General features: G+C 34.7%; 1 protein-coding gene across 5 annotated transcripts in view; it reads left to right on the top strand.

Annotated features, from left to right (window-relative positions):
- Positions 1-22,199, top strand: part of trc (Serine/threonine-protein kinase tricornered) — a 427,668-nt gene that overhangs the window by 205,590 nt on the left and 199,879 nt on the right. The window contains exon 1 of one of the 5 annotated variants that reach the window (XM_072540417.1): positions 2,853-3,181. The exons of 3 other annotated variants lie outside the window; for them this stretch is intronic. The gene's annotated coding sequence lies outside the window, so the exon portion shown is untranslated. Of the gene's footprint in view, positions 1-2,852; positions 3,182-12,451; positions 12,490-22,199 lie in introns of those variants that run through there. One more of the 5 variants, XM_072540418.1, reaches the window with a different exon arrangement.

The following is a 22,199-nucleotide window of genomic DNA, read 5'->3' as shown; positions in this document are numbered from 1 at the left end:
GAGGACTAAAATCCCTTTCTAATAAGGTGCCACATGACCCTCTTTGTTATTTAAAATTTTCGAGGGGTGCTTATAATTCAAACGAGGTGCTGGAGGGGGATGATATTTTCATACTGAAAATTGTCAATCTAAGAATAAAAATCGACCTATTCCAGGTTTTTTTCACATAGTACATAATAACGCTAAAAATGAATTTATTCCATATATATGGACCGCATGGTATGTCATAAGACGAAGACATTTTCAAGTTTGCATATGAGTTTTCTGGAATGCACATTCTATAGACCCTGTATTTATAAAGGCGCATTTAATTTAGGGAGTCTTAATTATTGGTCTGCACATTCTTTACTAATGAAGTTACTTGATACGAACTGTCTAAGAAGATCCTAACTTCCAAGGCTTTACCAAACGATCAAGGACATAGATTGTAGCTGTACTGGCAAGACATTATTTATCAAAGTATTTGATAAAGAGGAAATAGAAGGCATATGATCGTTAGATGAACTAGCAACCTCGTTACGAAAGTTTTATTACAATGTGTACATCTTCTGGATGGAAGACATTTGACCGTAACATGAGTATTAGACAAGTAGTGTATACAACATTTATACTTTTTAGCAAAGTCAAAACGTTTTTGAGGTGATTCAGCAAAAAATTGATTGCATTTAAATATAGCATGATCGGAACCACAAAATGGACACTTATATCTGACAGAACTGGTCAGAAATGTTTAACGAGATGAATGCTTTACGTTATTAGAATTATTGGAACTGACAGATTTAACATTTCTAAAAAACGGAAAAAAGTAATGGTAAAAGAATTTTTGGAGTGTGTAAACATTTAATCAGTTACTTAAAGATAAACACATTGACAAAAAAGACTTAAGAATAATAACTCGTCTCTATTTTAACCAAACAGCAAAAGTCAGAGTAGGCAAAGAACTTTCGGAGGAAATAGAGATAAAAAGAGGCGTAAGGCAAGGTTGCATACTCTCCCCCTTATTGCTCAATCTATATTCGGAAGAAATAATTAAAAAATCACTCGAAAATGTAAGCATTGGAATAAAAGTCAACGGCAGACCCATCAACAATATCAGATATGCCGATGATACTATACTAATTGCATAGAATATACAAGATCTACAGACACTTTTAGATAATGTAGTAAATGCTAGTGAGGAAAGCGGACTAACGCTTAATGCTAACAAAAAAAAAATTTATGACAATTTCCAAAACACAAGACATTTTAAACATAGAGGGGTTCCAATAGAAAAAGTAAAAAAATAAAGATATCTTGGTACAATTATTAATGAAAGTAACGAGTATACAGAAGAAATAAAAATGAGAATTGGACAAGCTAGAGCAACATTTAATAAGATGAGAAAAGTATTATGCAGTAGAGACCTTAGTTTGCAACTCAAAATAAGAATATTACGTTTATATGTGTTTTCGTTGCTGCTGTATGGGGTGGAGGCCTGGACCTTAAAGAAAGAGGTGAGTGATCGACTTGAAGCATTCGAGATGTGGACCTACCGAAGAATATTAAAAATCAGTTGGGTAGACCGAATAACAAATGTTGAGGTCCTCAGAAAGATGACAAAGGAAATGGAAATCATGAATACGATTAAGATAAGAAAGTTACAATATCTCGGCCACGTTATGAGAGGGGATAAATATGTGTTGCTACAAACCATATTGCAGGGAAAATGAAGTATTGGAACAAGACGCATCTCCTGGCTCAACAATCTGAGAAAGTGGTATAATTGCAGTTTCGTCGACTTGTTCAGAGCTGCAATCTCAAAAGTGAAAATAGCTGTGATGGTTACCAACCTCCTTAGAGGAGACGGTACCTAAAGAAGAAACATTTAATTCCTAGCTGAGCGCTTTCGGCTTATAAAGCCATCTTCAGAGCTATAAAAACTCTGCTGCCTCAGAAAAATTGGCCAAAAAAATCGTGTGCTACATATTATTCAATACCGTCAAGGTCTAGTATACAGGTTGTTACCATTCCTAAGCTTTTGAAGACAGCAAATCGAAATCACGTTACTTCCAGTCAGCTTTTCGATTTTTTTTTAATTGTAGGAAAATCAAAATGATGTAAAATAGTAATTAACGACGATTTAATTGAACGAATCTCGAGATTTGAGTATCAGGTAGTAGAAATATCCAGCTACGACAAAGGTGGTGATCTGGAAGAATAACGATATGATAGGAAATTACGTATGTATTAATCATGTGTAAGACCAATAATGATATATGCGATATAAATGAGAGCAGACGCAGCAGAAGCAAAAAGAATACTTAAAACTTCAGACATCAGATCCTTGAGATCAATTACTGAGAAAACATGAAACAGAATACCAAATAACCAAATAAGAGATCTCTGGAAAATTCAGGATATTAAACGATGGGAAGAAGAAGACGGGACTGGAACCAGCATGTTACAGGAATAGATAGTGAGAGACTAGCCCGAATATCAAGGGATTGAAGACCAACAGTCAGCAGACCACCAGGAAGACCCAAAAGCTGCCAGTCAACGTCAGGAATACGACTAAAAAAGCCCCCAGATCAGACAAGAACAGGCTTAAGTTAAGTATAAGAAAAAAATTCTTCAGAAACTAAACATGTAACAGTAATGCTTTAATGATCGCAAAAAAAATTTCGGTTAGTGCGAAGTGCGACCCAAAAAAATATATCTTAAAAAAAGTAGTACATCCTTTATAAATATAATTTGCATCAATTTGTGCAACGTCGCGTTTCCATTCTCGTGGAAAGCTGACACGTTCGCCGCTGTCGAGATGTTTCCGCGCTCCAGTCGCTTTTCGTGTACGGCGTTGTCACAACACATAACTCCTATCTGATCTCGTTCCTCACGGCGCGAGTCCCTTGCACAGTGACCGCAGTGTGTCTTCTTGTATATAATTCTCTCCCAAACTCCCCGTATTGCATAGGAGATACATAGATTCGGCTCCTGCAACTACGCGATCTGTTCTGTGTTTATATCTCTGCCTCTTTCTTCGCGTGGTCGACCCTGATCGCAGCGAACGCGGAACTTTTGTTACGTTGTCGCCCCCCTTTCTCGATCATCTAGTCAGCTGTGAAGGCAGCGGCGCCTTCGTCGTTTATTCGAAATTCGATTGCTGTGACCTTGAGACCTGGTTTTCAGATGACGTGATTTAAAGGTTTGTAATGGCCGTAAGTTGTTTTGATAAAGAAATCAATTTTTCATTTTTATCTTTGTCTGAATCATAAAAACAACATAATTTGTTTTTTTATAGTTATATTAACTAAAAATTAAAAAATTGCTATATACGTTATTTGACAAAATTTTGTTTTATTTTATAAAAAAACTTTATAAAAATACCAGTTCACTAACCTGTAATGGTAAATATTTTTAAATCTTGTAGTTATACGGGATAGTTTTAAAAGTACAGAGCATTTTGTAAATAAAATGAGTTTCTCGTTTTTGCAAAATACTACTAGCTTAATTTTTAATAAATACATATCTAATAATTCACTTAAAATTAAACTAAATTGTAATAAAAACTTACCGATTAGGTTTTGCTATTTTAGGATATAAAAATAAGATTGCGACAAAACAAGATCTTATCTTTTAGATTACATAATTCATTTTACCTATTAATTCATTTTATGATCACTTTTTTATGTTAAAAATTTTTAAATTTTCAAAGTTATTTTTTAAAATATTCCATTAATAAAATTAAAAAAAGGAATTCGCCTGCCACCTCTCGGACTCGAGAACGATGACTATAAAAATTGGAGGATGCGCCAGCATTGTACTGCTAATTAGGGGTTCTCAATGCATTGATACACTTTTACCTTAAGTTAAGGCTATGTACAATATAATTAATGAGAAGCATAGCTCAACATTATGTTAGTAATTTGTGGCTCCTTGTCTACTCCTAAGCACCCCAATCATACAACTGGGTATCCCAACCATTAAGCTTTAATTTTATTCTTGTAAAGATTGTTCTAATACGTCGGTAAAGTCCCGGGTTAACCATGAGGATGGTGACTCTAATGAATTATCCACATGACATTTCGGTAGCGTCAACCTTCAATAGCATACTGTCAAAATTTCATGACTTTCGTATTATTATTTATCTAGTTAGAATGCTTGAAGTTTAGCTATTTTTGTTATTTTTATACACAATGGATTCAATGCAATTTCTTGTTTTATAACTTGATTTATAACTGGTATCGGGATTCTGCTTCATCGATTACAATGGTTAAACGATGGTTTGCTGAATTTAAACGCGGTATTGCTGACACCAATGATTCTGAGCGCTCTGGAAGGCCAAAGGAAAACCGCAAGTGAAGTTGCAAGAGATAGCTGACACTCTTAAGTTATCAAGGGGTAGTGTATTCACTATTGTACACGAATCATTCGATATGAAAAAGCTCTTTTCCAAATGGGTACCGCGTATTCTCACACCAGAACAAATTTATTTATTTATTTATCGTATGGCACTTGACACATTTACATTTAAATTTACATATATTTTGTATAAAACATTACATATATGTTTACAAACGAACATCTAACTTATTTATATATTCTATCGGCTCTGGAGTCGCCATTAGGAAATCCTCTGACCTGTCTTGAATGGATCTTGTGGGACACTGTTCTGTATTGTGACAGATGGGTTGTCCGCAGTCACAGAGTGGGGATGGTCGTTTACCCCATTTGTGCATCATGTAACCGCATCTGTCGTGTTGGGTTCTGATTTGGTTCAGCATAGTCCATGTGTTGCGTGGTAAGTCAAAACCTGGTGGTTTTTGTGTGATGCAGGGTAAGCTGCTATTTTGTTGTTCCAAACATTCTCGAGTCCAAGTGGTCGTTAAGTTTAACTCATGTTCCACAGCAATCTGTACTGTTTTTATTGGCGGTCGTCTGGAGCGTAAACGGTTATCGTTGGCAGCATCTATATCTTGATGAATTGGCAGTATCTCGTTACTAAGTATATTTTTGTACTCACTAGTGAGGGAGTGTATGCGCCGTAGTTTGGGTGGTGGAATGTGGCTTAGTACTGGAAGCCATTGCGTAGGGGTGAATTTGATAACACCAGCAATCATTCTCATTGTACTGTTCAATTGGGCATCTACTTTGTGTATATGTGGGCTGTTAAGCCAGGCTGAAGAGCAGTATTCTGCGGTTGAGAAGACAAGGCCCAAGGCAGATGATCGCAAGATGGAAGCCAATGATCCCCATATTGTGCCGCACAGCTTCTGGATGATGTTGTTTCTGGATTTAAGTTTTTCCGTTGTTTTTGACAGATGTTCCTTGAAAGATAGGGTTCTGTCAAGAGTCACCCCAAGGTACTTTGGTGTTTTGTTGTAGGCGAGTGTGGTGGTTTCGAATTGGATGTTCAGTATTCTTCCTGCAAGCTTGTTATTTAGATGAAAACTGGAAACCTCTGTTTTGGTAGCATTTGGTTGGAGCCTCCATTTACGGAAATACTTTCCCACTATGTGTAAGTCTGCCGTAAGGATTTCTTCTGTTTATTCAAATGACTTACACCTTGTTGAAAGGACCCAGTCGTCGGCATAACCAAACAACCAGAACAAAAACAACAATGAATTGATGAATTTCGGCGCTATTTGGACATGTTTAATTGGAAGAAGTCCGAGGTTTTGCGACAGTATGTTACAATGGATGAAACATGGATCCATTACTTCACTCCGGAATCAAATCGGCAGTGATCTGAGGGGAGCAGCACCCTGAGAAAGCCGTTCAAAGCAACCAAAAAGGCAACAAACCGCTGGAAATGTGGGCCTTTGTATTTTGGAACTCGCGGGGAATTCTTTTCATTGACTATTTGAAACATAGAGAAACAATCAATAGCGATTACTATATTGGTTTATTGGAGCATTTGATGACCGAAATCGCAAAGAAAATGCTTCATTTGTTGCAGAAGAAATTACTATTTCTCCAAGGCGATGCACCGTGTCACAGCTTGATAAAAACGATGGCAAGAACGCACAAATTGAGCTTTAAATTGCTTCCACGCCCACCGGACAGTCGAGATATGTCTCCCAGCGATTACCGCTTTTTCCCATCTAATAAAATGTTACGTGTCAAGAGATATCGCTCCGATGAAGAAGTAATCGCCGAAAGTGAAGCCTATATTGAAGGCACAGATAAATTGTTTTAAAAGGACGGCATCGAAAAAATAGAAAACCGTTTTAATGATTGTATCGCCGCTAAACAAGATTAATTTGATGAATAAAGAATAATTTTTGCAAAAATATCTTGTTTTCGTAGTTGGGCCCTGGCCTTATTGACCGACGTAGTATATTTAAATTCCAATATTGGATTGGTGGTATTTGAACAGCTTGGATTTTTCTTTTATTCCTTTTATGCCTTGGTTCTTTCATTAATGCTAATGTGATGAACTTGTGAGGTCAGTTTTTGTGGCAGAATATTACAGCGGTCTTTATACAACGGTCTCCATTCAAAGCAGAAAAAATATAAATATCAATTACTTCTTGTCTTAGTATTGTATAATAATTTATAAATATAACCTTAACACCTGGATAAACTTCGAATATAAGACAACACAAAATTCAAATGAGCTGTGCACAACTAGCAGTTGTACGCTAGTGTATTGTAAACTCTTTGAAAAAATGTTGTAGCTAAGATATTTACAAGCTGCAACTTCCTACCCTTCTTCAAACACGCGCATCTCCATCATGAGTCCATCAACCTGCTTCTCGTTTTGTGAGGGTCCTGATTCTATGTCTATAAAGTTAGTATATCCATTTTATAAGGCCGAATTTAGACCAAAACTATTTACCAAAAGAGACCAAAATTTATTATGGAAAGAAAAATTTATTGCTGTAACCGTTTCCGAGAAACAGTGGGTATGCTTTACGGTAAACTTTACGGTAAGCTAGCATGGTCATAGCTATATTTTGGCAAGGAAAATGGGTACAGGGCCCATCTTCTAGCTTTGTTTTATTGTTAATTAATTGCTGTTGATTGATATATTAACAAATCCCCAAAAGCTACCCCATTATTCCCTAGCTCAAAACAAACATCCAGAAAAACATAGATATCGGCCAAAAAGCGAACCGGAAGAAATTGATTGCCGAAGTTTTACGCCAAGAAGCAATTTATAGCTACAACCGTTTTTGAGACAAAATGATTATGCTAACTTTACGGTAAAGCTAGCATAGCCATAGCTATATCTCGGCAATGGATAAGGCTACAGAGTCTACAAAGCTAGCATAGCCATAACTATACATCGGCAATGAAAAAGGCTACAGAGCCCATCTAGGCGGCATATTTTATTTTATTTTGCCGAGAAAATGCTAAAGATTGGCTAGGTGACGCATTAACCAGCTGAGCGCTAGCATACCATCATACCATGGATAATATTTCAGTATGCTAGTGCGGGAGGGCGCTGAACTATACAAACAGCTGAGTTGTGCGCTACTGTGACTGCAGCCTAATCTAACATCTAAGTTTTGACAAGACATAGATTAGCTGCGTTGAATGCTGTCGTGAGAAACTTAGTGATTGGTGGGAGAAAGGGATAAAAATATTGAAAAAATGCAGCGTGCTGATTTATTTATAAATTTCTAAAACCTATACCCACGGTGTGGGGTTATTTGTCAAGTAAAAAAATGATTCGCGCTCTATTTCTTTCTTTGCACAAGCTTATTAAAAATTAGTCCCTAATATTAAATCCTCAAGAAACCACCTTGGTCGAGATTTTATTAAACAATTTTTTCATACAAATTTCAAGGTTTTTGGGTGATTTTGAACAAAAAAGGTCCGTAGTAACTTTTCTCAAAGTTGATCGTTGTCGAGTTATAATAAGCGTTTGAAATTTTGAAAAACGCGAAATCGGCCATTTGTAAAGCTCTGAAACACACTAAAAAATTATTTTTAAAAAATATACCACCACTATGCGTTGTATCTCCCTCGCACTAACGCGGAGTGTATAAATACGTACATGATAAATTTACGACCTGTAGCTGGCGCTTGAACTTATCTATTAAATTGTTTCATTTTCTATATCTTTTTTATAATTTTTAAATTATTTACTGACTAAAAATCTTTCAAAAATCTATATTTAATATTAATTCTTAATATATAAGTTAAAAATGCTACATTTTAAAGCGAATTTAATGAATAATCAATTATTTACTTATTCTGCTGAGTGTACCGTAAAGCTTACTTTTCCGATCCAGCCTGATTTCGAGTATTTCCTTCTGACGTAATTAAAAAAAAAAACTTATAGAATTTAATGAAATTTTGTAGGCATATCAGTGGCGAGTCAATCAAAAGCTGTATAATTTTTAGTGTATATTAATTTTTTTTCCGTAATAAATTACCTATGGGATAGTCAAATGTGATAATGGTAAACTCATTGCAGACATCAAAGATAAACTAAGATTTTTGCAAGAATACATAATGAAACTATTCGACGATAATGGAATGATACAAGAAGAACCACAGAAAAAAACAGGACCGAAAATAATAATGTGCGAACATTATTATTAGAACAGGCAATTAGAAATGCAAAGACCGCAAAATCAGTAGGCCCAGATCAGATACCCACTGAGCTAATTAAATGCATTGACAAAGAAGCATTGCATATACTTTTAGATCTGTTCAACAAAGTATATACAACAGGAGTAATACCCGAAGATTGGTTGCTGTCCACGTTTGTAACACTACCAAAGACAGTACATGCGACAGAATGCTCCCAGTACAGAACAATTTCCTCAATAAGCCACACACTTAAGATATTTCTCAAAATAATACATGGAAGACTATACAAAAAAATAGAAGAAGATATAGATGACACCCAGTTTGGATTCAGGGGAGGACTAGGAACGAGAGAGGCTCTGTTCGCTTTTAACGTTTTCGCGCAAAGACGACTAGATATGAACCAGGATCTCTATGTCTGCTTTATAGATTATCAAAAGGCTTTTGATAGAGTACGACATCAGAAACGCGTAAAACTGTTGAGAGAAAAGAATGTGGATAGTCGAGATATACGAGTTATTGTCAATCTGTACTGAAATCAAAAAACAAAGGTTAAAATCGAAAATGTCGAAACAGAAACAATAGAAATCAAAAGAGGTGTTGAGACAGGGTTGCGTGCTGTCCCCATTGCTATTCAATCTGTACAGCGAAGCTATTTTTAAGGAAGCAATATCAGAGGAACAACAGGGTATATCAATAAACGGTAAAATCTTAAACAACATAAGATTCGCAGACGACACCGCTGTTTTTGCAGACAGTCTAGAAGCATTGCAACGCTTAGTAAATAGATTACATCAAGTCAGTATCAAATATGGACTACAAATGAACGTTAAGAAAACAAGTTCATGATTATTTCTGAGCAACATACAGTAGGAAGGCTAGATATCGAGGGAAAACAAGTAGAAAGAGTGAATAACTACAAATATCTGGAAACCTGGGTAAATGAAAACAATGACCAAGGTAGAGAAATAAGGACACGCATTGAAATTGCAAGACAAGCATTTATAAAAATGAAAACAATGTTTGTCAATCGAGACCTTCCTCTGGATCTGAGGATAAGACCCTTAAGATGCTACGTGTTCTCGACTTTGTTGTATGGAATGGAGAGCTGGATGTTAAAAGTGGATAATATAAAGAAGTTGGATTCATTTGAGATGTGGTGCTATAGAAGGATTTTGAAATACCATGGACCCAATGAGTTACAAACGCAGAAGTGTTAAGAAGGCTACAAAAGGATTGCGAGGTCATAAAGCACATCAAAACAAGAAAGCTGGAATATTTAGTCCACATTACCAGAGGTGCGAAATATGAGATATTAAGGCTCATAATGCAAGGTAAAATCAACGGTAAAAGATCCATAGGAAGACGAAGAATTTCCTGGCTTAGAAACCTAAGAGAGTGGTATAGTTGCAGCTCAGTAGATCTTTTTAGAGCAGCCACCAATAAGGTACGGATAGCTGTGATGATAGCCAACCTCCGATAGGAGAAGGAACTACAAGAAGAACAATAAATTAGCAATAAATTATAGTGTTCGTCTGAATTCGGCCTTATAAAATGGATATGCTAACTTTACAGACATTCTGATTATTGTATCTCTTGGTGGTCATACTTTTCATTAGGTTTTAGAATTTAGTGTTTGCATCTTACTTATTATTTATTTATTTTATATTTGCTGTTTCGATTTCCAAATCAATCGAAATATCAACATAAATAATCCATATTTTTAACCAATTCAAAAACAAGGCTAAGCAAAAAGATGGAAGGACAACATTTTGGCTACAACAGTTTTAAAAATAAGGCATATTGTGTCAATATGAAAGAAATAGTAGTTTTAATTTTGACTTTAAACTTAAGATTATTCGTTTAAATAAACGTTTAATTTTTAGAAATACCTCGGTAATATTCCTAAACAAATTAATCTTAAAAATGAAAACAACTTTATTTAATATATCCCAAGAAGGCGTGAAGCATAATAGTGAAGGCAAGTAGTAGACATGTTATTAAATTAAAATGCAAATGTTATTCTTCGTGTGAAATATTTAAAGTCTTAATTAAAATATTATTCAAAGTATGCATGAATTCTGCGGCATAATCTATTTTAAGCTCTGATAGTCGCATACTAAATTACAAGTTTGACCCTGTTTCCTATTATCTTTACGTTCATGATGATAAAACTCCAAGTATGTATTTAAAAGTGTATTTCCAAATAGAAAATGATTACGAGAAAACTTTTACTAAAAGTGAGATTAAAGCCTCATCGAGCAACTTTTATCGAAACGTTTTAAGAGAACACAAACAAATTTAGGAGTTATGACGAATGAGGTCAATCCTATAAAATAAACGCAATATTCTTACATAGAAGAAGCAAGTTTTTGTTCGCTAAAAAATTTTTTATAGCTTCTGTTCTCTCAACAGAATATAACCAAGGAGGAACTAAAAGCTGTAAGAATTTTAAAAATGATGACTCCATAATTTATTTTACCAGCAGATTGCAACTTTTATAATAGATAAAATTCAATATCAGAACAAAATTAGAGACCTAATAACAATTAGGTCTCTAATTTTATACCAAATATAATAAATAAACGAAACAGGTCCAAAATCACAGCAACTGAAATGGAGTTCATGAAAAGAAGCTGCAGAGTGACAACAATGGATCGCATCAGAAATGAGGAGATAATACGAAGAATGGCAGTGCAGTAGAACAAGACATACTCAGCTACATCGAAGTAAAACGTTTAATTTGGTATGGACATGTGAGAAGAACAGATCATAGGTGGATAGCAAAGATTTCGGATTGGAGCCCAATAGGAAGGAGGAAAGAGGTAGACCCCGAAGATCATGGAGGGATGAAGTGGACGAGGCCATGGAAAGACGAGACCTTAAAGATGGAGAATGGCAGAACAGAAAGGACTGGAGACGTTGACTGAAAGAAGGAAGGCGGCGATAGCTGTAAAAATCCTTGTATAGATAGATAGATACCAAATTAATAAGGATCCAACGAAGCCTTTGGAACAAAGGATATATAGAAATTTATTCTAGTTTAAACATTATTTAACAGATTATCAAGACAATAAATTTCACCTCATTACAGCAAGACATCTTGCTGTAATGAGGTGTAATTGTTATGAAGTACTGAAAGTTCATAACGCTAATATACCACTTAGACCTATTTGTATGAATTCCCATTGTAGTGACCTGTCAAAATTTTTATTAAATATTATACATTAATTTGTAATTGAAAATTACACGTTTAGAAAGAATGCACAACATTTTTTGAACAAATTTTCGAATCACAGGCCTACAGTGTTTTTGATGCCAAAGTGTTTAGAGCTTATTTTAGATATATTTGGGGTGCTGATTCCGAATATGAGTTTAGTTTTGCCCTATCAGTTCTAGTTTCAAGATAACGTAGGTCATGCCAGATTTTATGCATTAAAATACGAATATGCTGGTATGGATATACTAAATTGAAATAAAAATCACACAATTATAAAATATGTATATTTTAAGCCATTTAACTACAATAAACCCCTTTGTACAATGAAACAGATATACAATTATTAAACAATTAAAAACAATCAGAATTTGATATTCCTAGGGTAAAAATACCTCCCTCAGATTCTTCAGCGATTGCTGTTTACCTACAAGAACGAGATCAAGCATGTCAGTTTTCGAAATGACATAACCAATGACACATAATTTTGGTTATACATTTTTCCAAAATTTTGAAAAGCGAAACGTGATTTTCACTTCTACAACCAATAACTGTAAACTGCTTAATCCCATTTAAACATAATATTTAAAATACATAGCGTAGTTCCGTATATTATATTTTAAATTGTGTTACACGCTATTCTCTTGTGGCTAATTACGTTTAATACAAATTTAATAATTTTTAATTGTTTCAGGTGAGTCAACTTTATTTGATTTACGTCAGTCAATTATGCTGATTTGTGTGACAGACAGGTAAGCAGTAATTTTATAAACATATTAGGTAAAAAGTATTCATATATACACTACGGAAAGTAATTAGAAATATATTTGCATTTTAAAACTTCGTTAATTGTAACACTACACATACATAATGTCAAATTTCTTTGCAACGCATTTGCTCAAAATAAAAATATATAGGTTATGATCATATTTTAGATGTCGTTGGGAGAAGATTAAAAAAATGGAATTGGGAATCCAAATAAATCATTGGAAATTAAATATTAGATGAATAATGAGGAAAAAAATATATCATTCAAACTGTATATAAAAATATTGCATACTTGGAAATCCCCCACAGAAAGTCTATAGAAATAAAGTCGATAGAAAAATCAACCAAGCTAAATTTAGGAAATGGATAAAAATGACAAAGAAAGTAAATGTAAGATAAATACTTACATACGAATTATAAAGGATAATTATATATCTTACCAAGTCCGTCTATAAAAGAGTCATAATTTCGACTGCACCAGGGGTGTCTGGGTGGTTTCTTCATGGGAAGACATCCGACACCCGATAACGTTGGTCCGACCAGTTTCTCAGTAGTTTTAAACGGTAACAGTTGACTCAAGTACTTTCAGCGCGCCGGCGAATCTGACATTCCACCCCAACTGCAGATTACACCGGGCCCGAAGTCAGAGACACACGATGATAGTTTTGGCAAGTCGCTTTTACCAATTGATTGCATTTCTAGGTGTTCGGATTTGATCCAAACTGGCAACAGCGCTTCCGCGTCCTACCCCTAACCAGCCTTTGGTACAGACCAAAATTTGACTTTGCGAGTGATTGGAGAGATTTCGCTCTCTTTTACGTTTAACTGTCCGAGAAGACACATCGCTCTTAAGTTTAACTGCCGCATAGTGAATCATCCTATCACGTCAACAATAACAACTGTAAGTGATAATATTTATTATACAAGCAAGCAACGAGCAAATAAATAGTAATTATTATATGGTTTATCAACCAATTAAGGGTATACTATTTATAATTGAAATACATTTCTACTGAGCAAGAGTAGTTTAATTAAATCCACGTAACAAAAAGAACCACCGCTTAATGGAAATATACCAAGTCGAAGGATAATCCGAAGTAATTACCTTATAATTATTTGTACCCAGCCGAAGTATTTATTCGGCCCACTTGGACGGTGCAGAGGAACCCAGCCCGTTCCACTAGGAGCAACTATGAATCTAGTTCACCACACGATCTTCTGGTTTGGGAACAGACCTGTTACACGATTCCCGTTTTGGCAGGAAACTCTGGCGCAGCAGGCGGGATTCGAAGTTCGGGGTCGTCCAAGAACTCTCCAAGCCCCATACCGACTCAAGGAACCGTGTGAACATAAATACATTTTGAGAAATCGTGAGGTATCACGTAAACTCATGGGGAACCCGAGTGCTAAGCGCATCACTACCTTTATTAGGGTAAATGTGCGAGGTTAAGCTGCTTTTCTATCCTATTGTGGCAGAACCGATGTTCCAACGAGTCCGTTTCCAGGTGAAGATAGACCTTTTAAATTGTACCTGTGTTGCACGATGATACTTCAGTCCTTAATAACCGCTGAAACGGACTGACGATCGCAAGTGAGAATCTTTTGGCATGTTTGACAAGTCGTAATCAAGGAGTACACGTCCTTTAAAGACGCTTATGCTTTCGACATTCCTTACAGAGGTTATTTGAAATCATAGCAGAGTGGTCCCACGAGACCTCGTGTCGGATACTAAAAGCGGAACTTGATGACCATTACGTCTAATTGACTCGTACCGGATACTAGTGGCCCCTGACTATCGAGACTTTAAACCACTACCACTGCCACATGACTTGTTCTACTAAGAGATTCGTCAGGGCGCGTCCTGTGGGAACGCAGCCTGACGTCAGATAGATATAGTTAACGACCTTAAATGCAAATAACTTTGCTTATTGTTCTACGTTTTATCAGTGTTTATGTTTAAAATCAAATCTTTTAGAAAAGTTTTCAGTAACTTTCGAAAATACTTATATCATTCTATTTCTTAAAGCCTTTTTCAATGCATCTTTGTCAAGATGTATATACTTAAGGTAGATACTATTAATAGCAACTATATTAGTAATATTTTAAGAATGTTACTCAATTCTTACTTTTACTTTAATTATATAATTATTGTCATTATGTATCTCTAATGATAGTCCTACGTCCAATTAATTGGTTATTTTTAAGAGTACGTGGTAGATTCATAATTGACAACACCATTTCTTCTAATAATCCTAATACAATAATATTTGAAGTGTCTAATTAAAGGAATATTGAATTTAGTACTTAACAAAACGTGGGTGCTAACCATTTGGTAAATAACTGTAGTACATACGTCAATAGTGATTCATTGGTTTTATGTTGCGTTGATTATTTCACGAGGTTTTCTAATGGTAGGTAGATGTTGCATGCCGAATTTTTTAGGTAAACAAAATGCGTGTTATTTCTTTGATAAATTGGATTTATGTTTAAAATTCGAATTACGTAATCGTCTCTTCAATAGATACTTTTTTATTGGTTGGAATCACCAACTACTTTAGCTGTAAACGAAAACCAGATATAATAATTATACAGTATTTAATTGTTTTGATACCTGCATAACATGGGCTGAAGAAAATCTGCCCAAGATTTATTATAGTTCTTCGAAACATGCTGGAAAAGGTTTTTAAAGAAGGACTACAAGTTTGACAAAAACAAACCTAAATTAAGTATTATTTTAAACTATGTTAACTATGTAATTAGTTAAATTTGAAATATGTTACAATTATAAAACAAAACGTGTAGAGCATGAACTACATAGGTACGTTGTAAGTAGTTATACCCTGAATGAAATACGTCATTTTATTTATTATGAATTTTTCTCTACAACCCAGTAATTCGAACATTCCAATAATCCCCTCTTGTTTTTAATAGTACCGGATTAGTGAGATACTACTGTATTAATATTATTATTATTCAGATTTAGGCATACGGCTCACACTCCCTGTAAGGGGAAAATTCACTCATCTCAGATATCTACGGTATCAAAAGGATTGAGCTCTGGTGGAGCTCTTTCCATATAGGACTTAGTATGCTGGAATATCTCCCAATAATTTTCGTACACATCTGGACGTCGCGAACAGTACAGCTTTCTGTATGGTCTTATAGAGATGTTCGTTTAGACCCAGCTGTTTTATGTTTTCTAGGAGGTTCTTTGGAATGACTCCAGCAGGAGAAAGAATAATAGGTATTGTTTGAGTACTTTCCATTCTGGAATCTGGATCTCTGTACTTGACGATCTTTTCATTGTATTTATCACGCAGATTGTTGTTGTTAGGTATTGTTGTAAAAACAACCTGTATAATATTGTAATAGTATAGTTATTTTATCAAATTGTGCGCTCAGGTCGTCAGCTATCGTGTTAACGTGTGTGCGACTGATTCCCTACATCAGGGACCCGTCCTCCCCTCGTTATATAACTTAGGACAGACAGTGCCAATTTGCCTCTCGGCAAGTGAAGGCCGGGTGTGTGTGATCCCGAAAAGTGCGTGGTGCGTAAGTGATAAATGCGCTTGTAAACCCGGTGTTTTGTGTTAAACGTATATGAGTTTGTTTCTCTCAATTCTATGTATCTCTGTTACTGCCTCCCAGCACTGTAAAGCTAATGATATTTGTATAACTCTTTTTAGTATTATCAGAATTGCGATAATTATCAATGTTGAATTAGCCCTTAAGTTCACTATAAATAAATCGAAGGAAAAATGCATTTTAATTGTTTTATTGCTTCAGTGGTCCTTAATAAATATTTTGAAGCAATTAGGTGTTCAAATACGCCTCTCTTAAATGTGGATAGTTTGGCAACAAAGTTTACCCTTCCCACCAGGTATCGTCACATCGATTAGTGTTGTTTGTCTCGTTAGTTTATTAACTAGTAAGAGATTTGGTCTATTATGTGCTACTGTTTAGTCTGTGAGTACAGTGCGATCCCAGTATAGCTTGTAGTTGTTATTCTCAAGAATACTCTCAGGAACGTATTGATAATATGGTAGATGGTTTGTTTGGAGAAGTCCTAGTTAAACGCTATCTTTTGATGGAGGATTTTTCCTACTAACTTATGCTGTTCCTTATATCAGTTGCAGCAAATGCCTGGCAGTCCCCGGTAAGATGTTGGATGGTTTCTTGGGCTTGACATCCATATCGACATGTGTAGTTTTGGACCTGAGGGTCTTTGACGATATATTTCAGGTAATTTTTGGTTGCTAAACCTGATCCTGAATGGCATGTAATGAACTTTCTGTTTCAAGGAACATCTTTTCCGATGTCAGCCAATAGTTCGATGCTATATTGTCGACATAGTCTCGACTGACTTCATTGGGTTGTCGCGCGTACAGAGTACAGAGGTTTATCCATCCAGGTGCGCATTTTTTCCTCTTTAGAAATATGGTTTATGCGCATTTCTGGTTCCCCCAATTTGATCGGTGTGTGATCTACTGCACAAATCGCGCGATGTAGAGTAGATGTTTTAGACTGCACCTGAAAATAAGTTCTTAAATTAGTAATCTGTTTTTCTAATTGCTCACTTATATTATCCATAAGTACTTGTCCTCCCAAAGACCTCGGTAATGTCGTGTTTTTGTGCCTTTGTGAGGCGTATTCGTACTTTTCGCTGAAGATGTTCTATATCCGTTTTATGAGTAGCTGATGCTAGGTGTGTGTGTGATGATGTGTAGGTGTTTAGTGCCTTAAACAAATTTTTACTGCTAAGGTGTGAACGAAGCAGCTGTTGTACCCTTCGTATAAACTCCGTAGTTATCTCAGATTTCATTTGCTTATCCTCCGCGCTTGATTTATTTTAAGGTGTTCCGGCCATTTTGCATATTGAATCCGCCTGGCTGAATCTTTCCTTTGATTATATATTTAAGACCCGGCACTTGTCAAGACCGAAGTGCATACTAATATCAGAGAAATTTTCTACAGTTTTTAGCATCTGATCCAGGTGGCTTTGAGTGAAAGCCAATAGATTCAAATCATCCATATACAATAGATGATTAAGCTTTGCCACAATAGTAGTATTATCGCTGATACCTGTGTCAGTTGAGTTCAGTAGCTGTGATAGGGGGTTCTTAGCTAGATAAAACCACAGTGGATTCAACGAGTCTCCTTGGAATGGCCCTGGTTGATTGCAATATTTTTAGTTTCGATATTGTTTTCACCAGGTATTTGGAGGTGAATCCTTGTCTTTGAATTTATATATTTTAATATATCTATAAACCATTCATGCGGCACTGAATCAAACGCTTTCTTGTAGTCGAAGAAAGCATTAAAGGGGTTCCTTTTTTTGGTATATGCTTGGTTAGAAATGACAGAGTCAATGATAAGTTCTTCTTTATAGCAGCTGAAACTCCTACCGCATCATTTCTGTTGAGGCTCTATGATATTGTTTGGAGCACAATGTTGTTAGATATATACTCTGGGCTACACAGGATGTGACCAATTTATACAAAGTTAGAAAACACGACTTATAGTTTTCCCCTAGGTAAAACTATTTTTAAAAAATAATTACTTTATTAAAAAATTACAAAAAATCGAAAAAGATCGGACAATTTTTATATAAAGCTATAATGTCCTTCCTTCAAGTTTACGAACAGACTGAAAAATATCTAGTTAAAAATGCAATATGCAATGGTAAAATTATAATTAAGTAAATATAAAAATGCACACTAATCTAATTACAAAGTTCATTAGAACACAAATCCTGGATTATCATTCTTAGGTGAATGACTAGAACAGGGCCGGCTCCCATAACTCACGTAATTGAGCGATACTTGGTTGGATCTTGGGTGTTATTATGATCATTTGGTATTAAATAAGTTGTTCTCTGGGTTAGGAAAGATGGTATTTCCTGTGGATTAGAAATAGTGTGATTAATTAATGCTGATAAGCACTCATAAACACTCCAGAACTTCTTAAGTCAGAAGTTTTGAACTCCTGGTCCAAGAGATTTTCAGTTATGAAGCTCTTTGATAATATTTGAAACTTCTTCAGTAGCGACAAGTTCGTAGAGATTAGTAACGTTTGTGTTAAAAGTTGTGCGTCGTATTTTCGGTCCATTCAGCATTGGTGTTAAGAGCAGCTGGTGTGGAAAGTTGATTTCCCTTAAACTCATGAATTTATTCTTGGCTTGGATACGATTTATTGGCACTTTCTGCAGTAGAATTAAGTTTCCAAAAGAACGCCTTCCCGGCATTTTCAAAAATCGTATTGTCGGATTTTTTTTTGTTACTGATTTTGTATCTCCTTCGTTCCGTTTATTCGAGTCGGCTCGAATAAACGGAAAAATTTTTATTTTAATGTTTCCAGGCACTGTTATGCTGTGTTGTTTACTGGATCATATTGTGAGTGTCCTGCTGTGGTTAACATTATTTCTTCAGCTCTTCTGATTATTTTTCTACTTGTTGTTTCCTCGAACATATTCTGTCATTTCACCAATGTCCCTATGCAATGATTCAATTTTCCTTAGCCGTTTTTGCCAAGTTGCAAATCTGTTATCTGTCCTTCCGATATTAGTACCCCGTCGTGTTCTGATCTTAATCCCCATAACATTAGTAATTGCTGTTTTATGGTATTACAAATGGCGTATTTGCTAAAGATATTACAATTATTTGAAGCATGCGAGAAAAGGTCTTTAAACAAACAAGGACTAAAAGTTACACAAAAACAAAAAACAAACCCTACTGAAGGAATATTTTAAATTATGTTAATTATTTGATTAGTGAAATGTGAGATGTTACATAGTTATAAAAAAAACGTGTAGAACGTGAAGACAAATACGTACGTTGTACATATTCCCTTTATGAAATTCTTTACTTTATTTAATATGAGTTCTTTTATGCAATCCAGTAATCCGAACATTCCAATAATCCGGCATCCTCTCGTTTTTATTGGTATGTATAAAATATGAAATTATAAGAATATTTATATCGAAATGTGGGTTGAATTGTGAAGTAAAAGTTTTAACTAATTTTAAATCATTTACTTTCTCATAAACATATCATACATTTTATTATAGGAATTTTGGCAGTCTACCAATCGTTATAATGGCGGACGACTTTTGAAATACCAAACTACTGTGTTGCATATTTTACGTGCACCAATTTAGAAGTTTTGATTAAATATATGTATAAATAAAAAAGAGCCATATAATTGTAGAAGAAACATAAAATATAATTTTTCCCATTTGTAAAGTATGAAAAATTATTTCTATTTGTATAATAAATAATAAGTCATACAATTTTGCTTTACATTATTTTATGAAGGATAAGCCACAATTATTTTAGTAAGTAAAATTGTGGCTTATTCCATGTAAGAATAGTAAATTGTATTAAGATGCCTCAAGAAATTAGCTTCACAACAATAATAAGTCATACACATCCATTTTTAAATTAAAACCTTCACTTCAGATTCAGATATGTTCTTTGGTTTGGCCAGAACATAAAACAGCATTTTTTTATAAATAACAATAAAATTAACAATAATTAACAAAAAATATTCTAAAGTTATCAGTAATGTAAATATATCCTGACGCGGACCTTTACATAAGATAATTATTGTAATATTCCATATCTGGGATATGATTTCTTGAGACACAAGAACATGTAATGATAAGAGTATAAAGTATTAATCGATTTAATAAAGAGGAAACGGTTACTCATTAATTAATACATATAAGTTTCATTTCAAAAAATTAGATTAAGTTTTACGTATTAGCATGTCATGAGGCTAATAGTTATATTCCAACACAAGATTATATTTAATTATTATATTTATATTTATATTACTATTATATTTATACTCCCATGCACTGCTTGCGTATCCAACTAGTTCCCTCCAGCCTAAACCTCCAAGTTTAATTTCTTAATAAAGTTCCAAAAATTCTTCCCAAGAATCTACTTCCTAATCTACTTTTCCCGAACCAGCTTATTCTGTACAGCACACATTTTCCTATCATCATCCTTACCAGGTCTATCACTAAGATATAATACACACCACATATGAGACACATAAATGTCTACCTTATCATTTAATACACTTCATCACTCATACAACCCATGTCAATGCTGAGTAAAATTAAATCTCTATAAGGATTGCAGAAATTCGATGCAATTACTCTCTCAAATGCTCTTTGCCGTGTCCCAGCACGAATGGCTCCAATCACCTGTTCCAGCTTATCCACCCAAAAATGACTATCTTCTCTCTCTGTATTAAATTCCACTCCCCATCTCTCTCCCAAGTTTTCCCAATCTAGAATAACCAGAGCTCCATAAGTCATAATAGATAGGACTACCCCTTCATATGTAATCGCCTTAGATGATAGTAGAAGAGTCGCTTAGCTAAAACCTGTCGCCAAGCCGTGTTTATAGCTGCTCTAGCCTTTCGTCCTTTTTGGTTAAAGTGGACACTAAAAGATAACCGCGGTGTTAATTTCACTCCCAAACAGCAACAATTATGAACGACTTTCACCCCTTGTGTAAACACCATAATTATTGACTTGTCCATGTTGATATTTAAATTCCACAGCCTACAATACTCAATTTATTAACCATACTTTGTAAAACTCTTGGACTAATTGCTAACACCACCATATATTATCAGCATAAAGCAATATTATAATGATAAGTTACTTATCATTATAATATTGCTTTATTATTGATTTATACTTATTTAAATCAACGTCTCCTCCTAGAAAATCATGTAGGTCATGAAGAAATAGTACAAATAGCAGCGGACTACGAAAGTAATAATAAAGTACTTTAAGTCTACATATTTTTTGTCTTTATGACTATATGCAAAACTCAAAAAACAACCCTCGTACATGCTGAAATCACATAAAAAAGACCAATCACACGCAGCTTATTTAACGTTACTTCCGAAAAAAGTCAAAAAAACAATAAATCTTGTCTATTGGTGTCCAACACAAACATCAGTGCTATTTAAATAAGCTTGGATTTTGGCACATTTTCAAGAAAAATCGACATCGAAGTCTCCGTTATATTTGTGATGAGCATATTGCAGAATGAAGTCGGCCAGTTCATTTTTATTTTCTTTAACTTGTTGCCATTTTTAGTATCCATTTCTAGTGATCGCATTTAATCGACGACCATTTATTCTTTAAGGCAACCTATTTCAAACTGTGCGGTGCTATTTATGGATAGTTATGAGAAGATTAAGAAGGCGTCAATTACTAGTCTGAAATTGGTCATAAGGAGTAATATAGGCCATAAAAGTGAACAGCACCCAAACAAATAAATGATTTTAGTTCTAATTCTAGATGCTAGAATGTAACAAGTACTCGGTGTTCAATTACATAATTGATTTTACCCGTTTCCTTTGGTTAATTATGGTTATCTGCTTATCTCTTTAATATAATTCTATTGTACTAAATTATGTAGTTTTAATATCTATCTACTCTTTCCATCCATTATTGAATACAAATTTTGCCATTTGTATGTACCTGTAGAATTAAGGTATGTACATAATATGGAATTTTAAGACTGACCTAAAATAGTTAGGAAAGAGAAATTAAGGTTATATAAACAATAGCTAATCAAGTTTATACTACACAAAAGTCTTACTAATATTGCTGGTTTATTCACTCGCGAATTGGGAGACGGAATATAGGCAGGGTTCACACTCGCGG

This window comes from Diabrotica undecimpunctata, chromosome 8 (assembly GCF_040954645.1).
Source record: "Diabrotica undecimpunctata isolate CICGRU chromosome 8, icDiaUnde3, whole genome shotgun sequence".
In the NCBI taxonomy this organism is placed as follows: Eukaryota; Metazoa; Arthropoda; class Insecta; order Coleoptera; family Chrysomelidae; genus Diabrotica; species Diabrotica undecimpunctata.
This window is presented reverse-complemented; position numbering and strand designations above follow the sequence as displayed.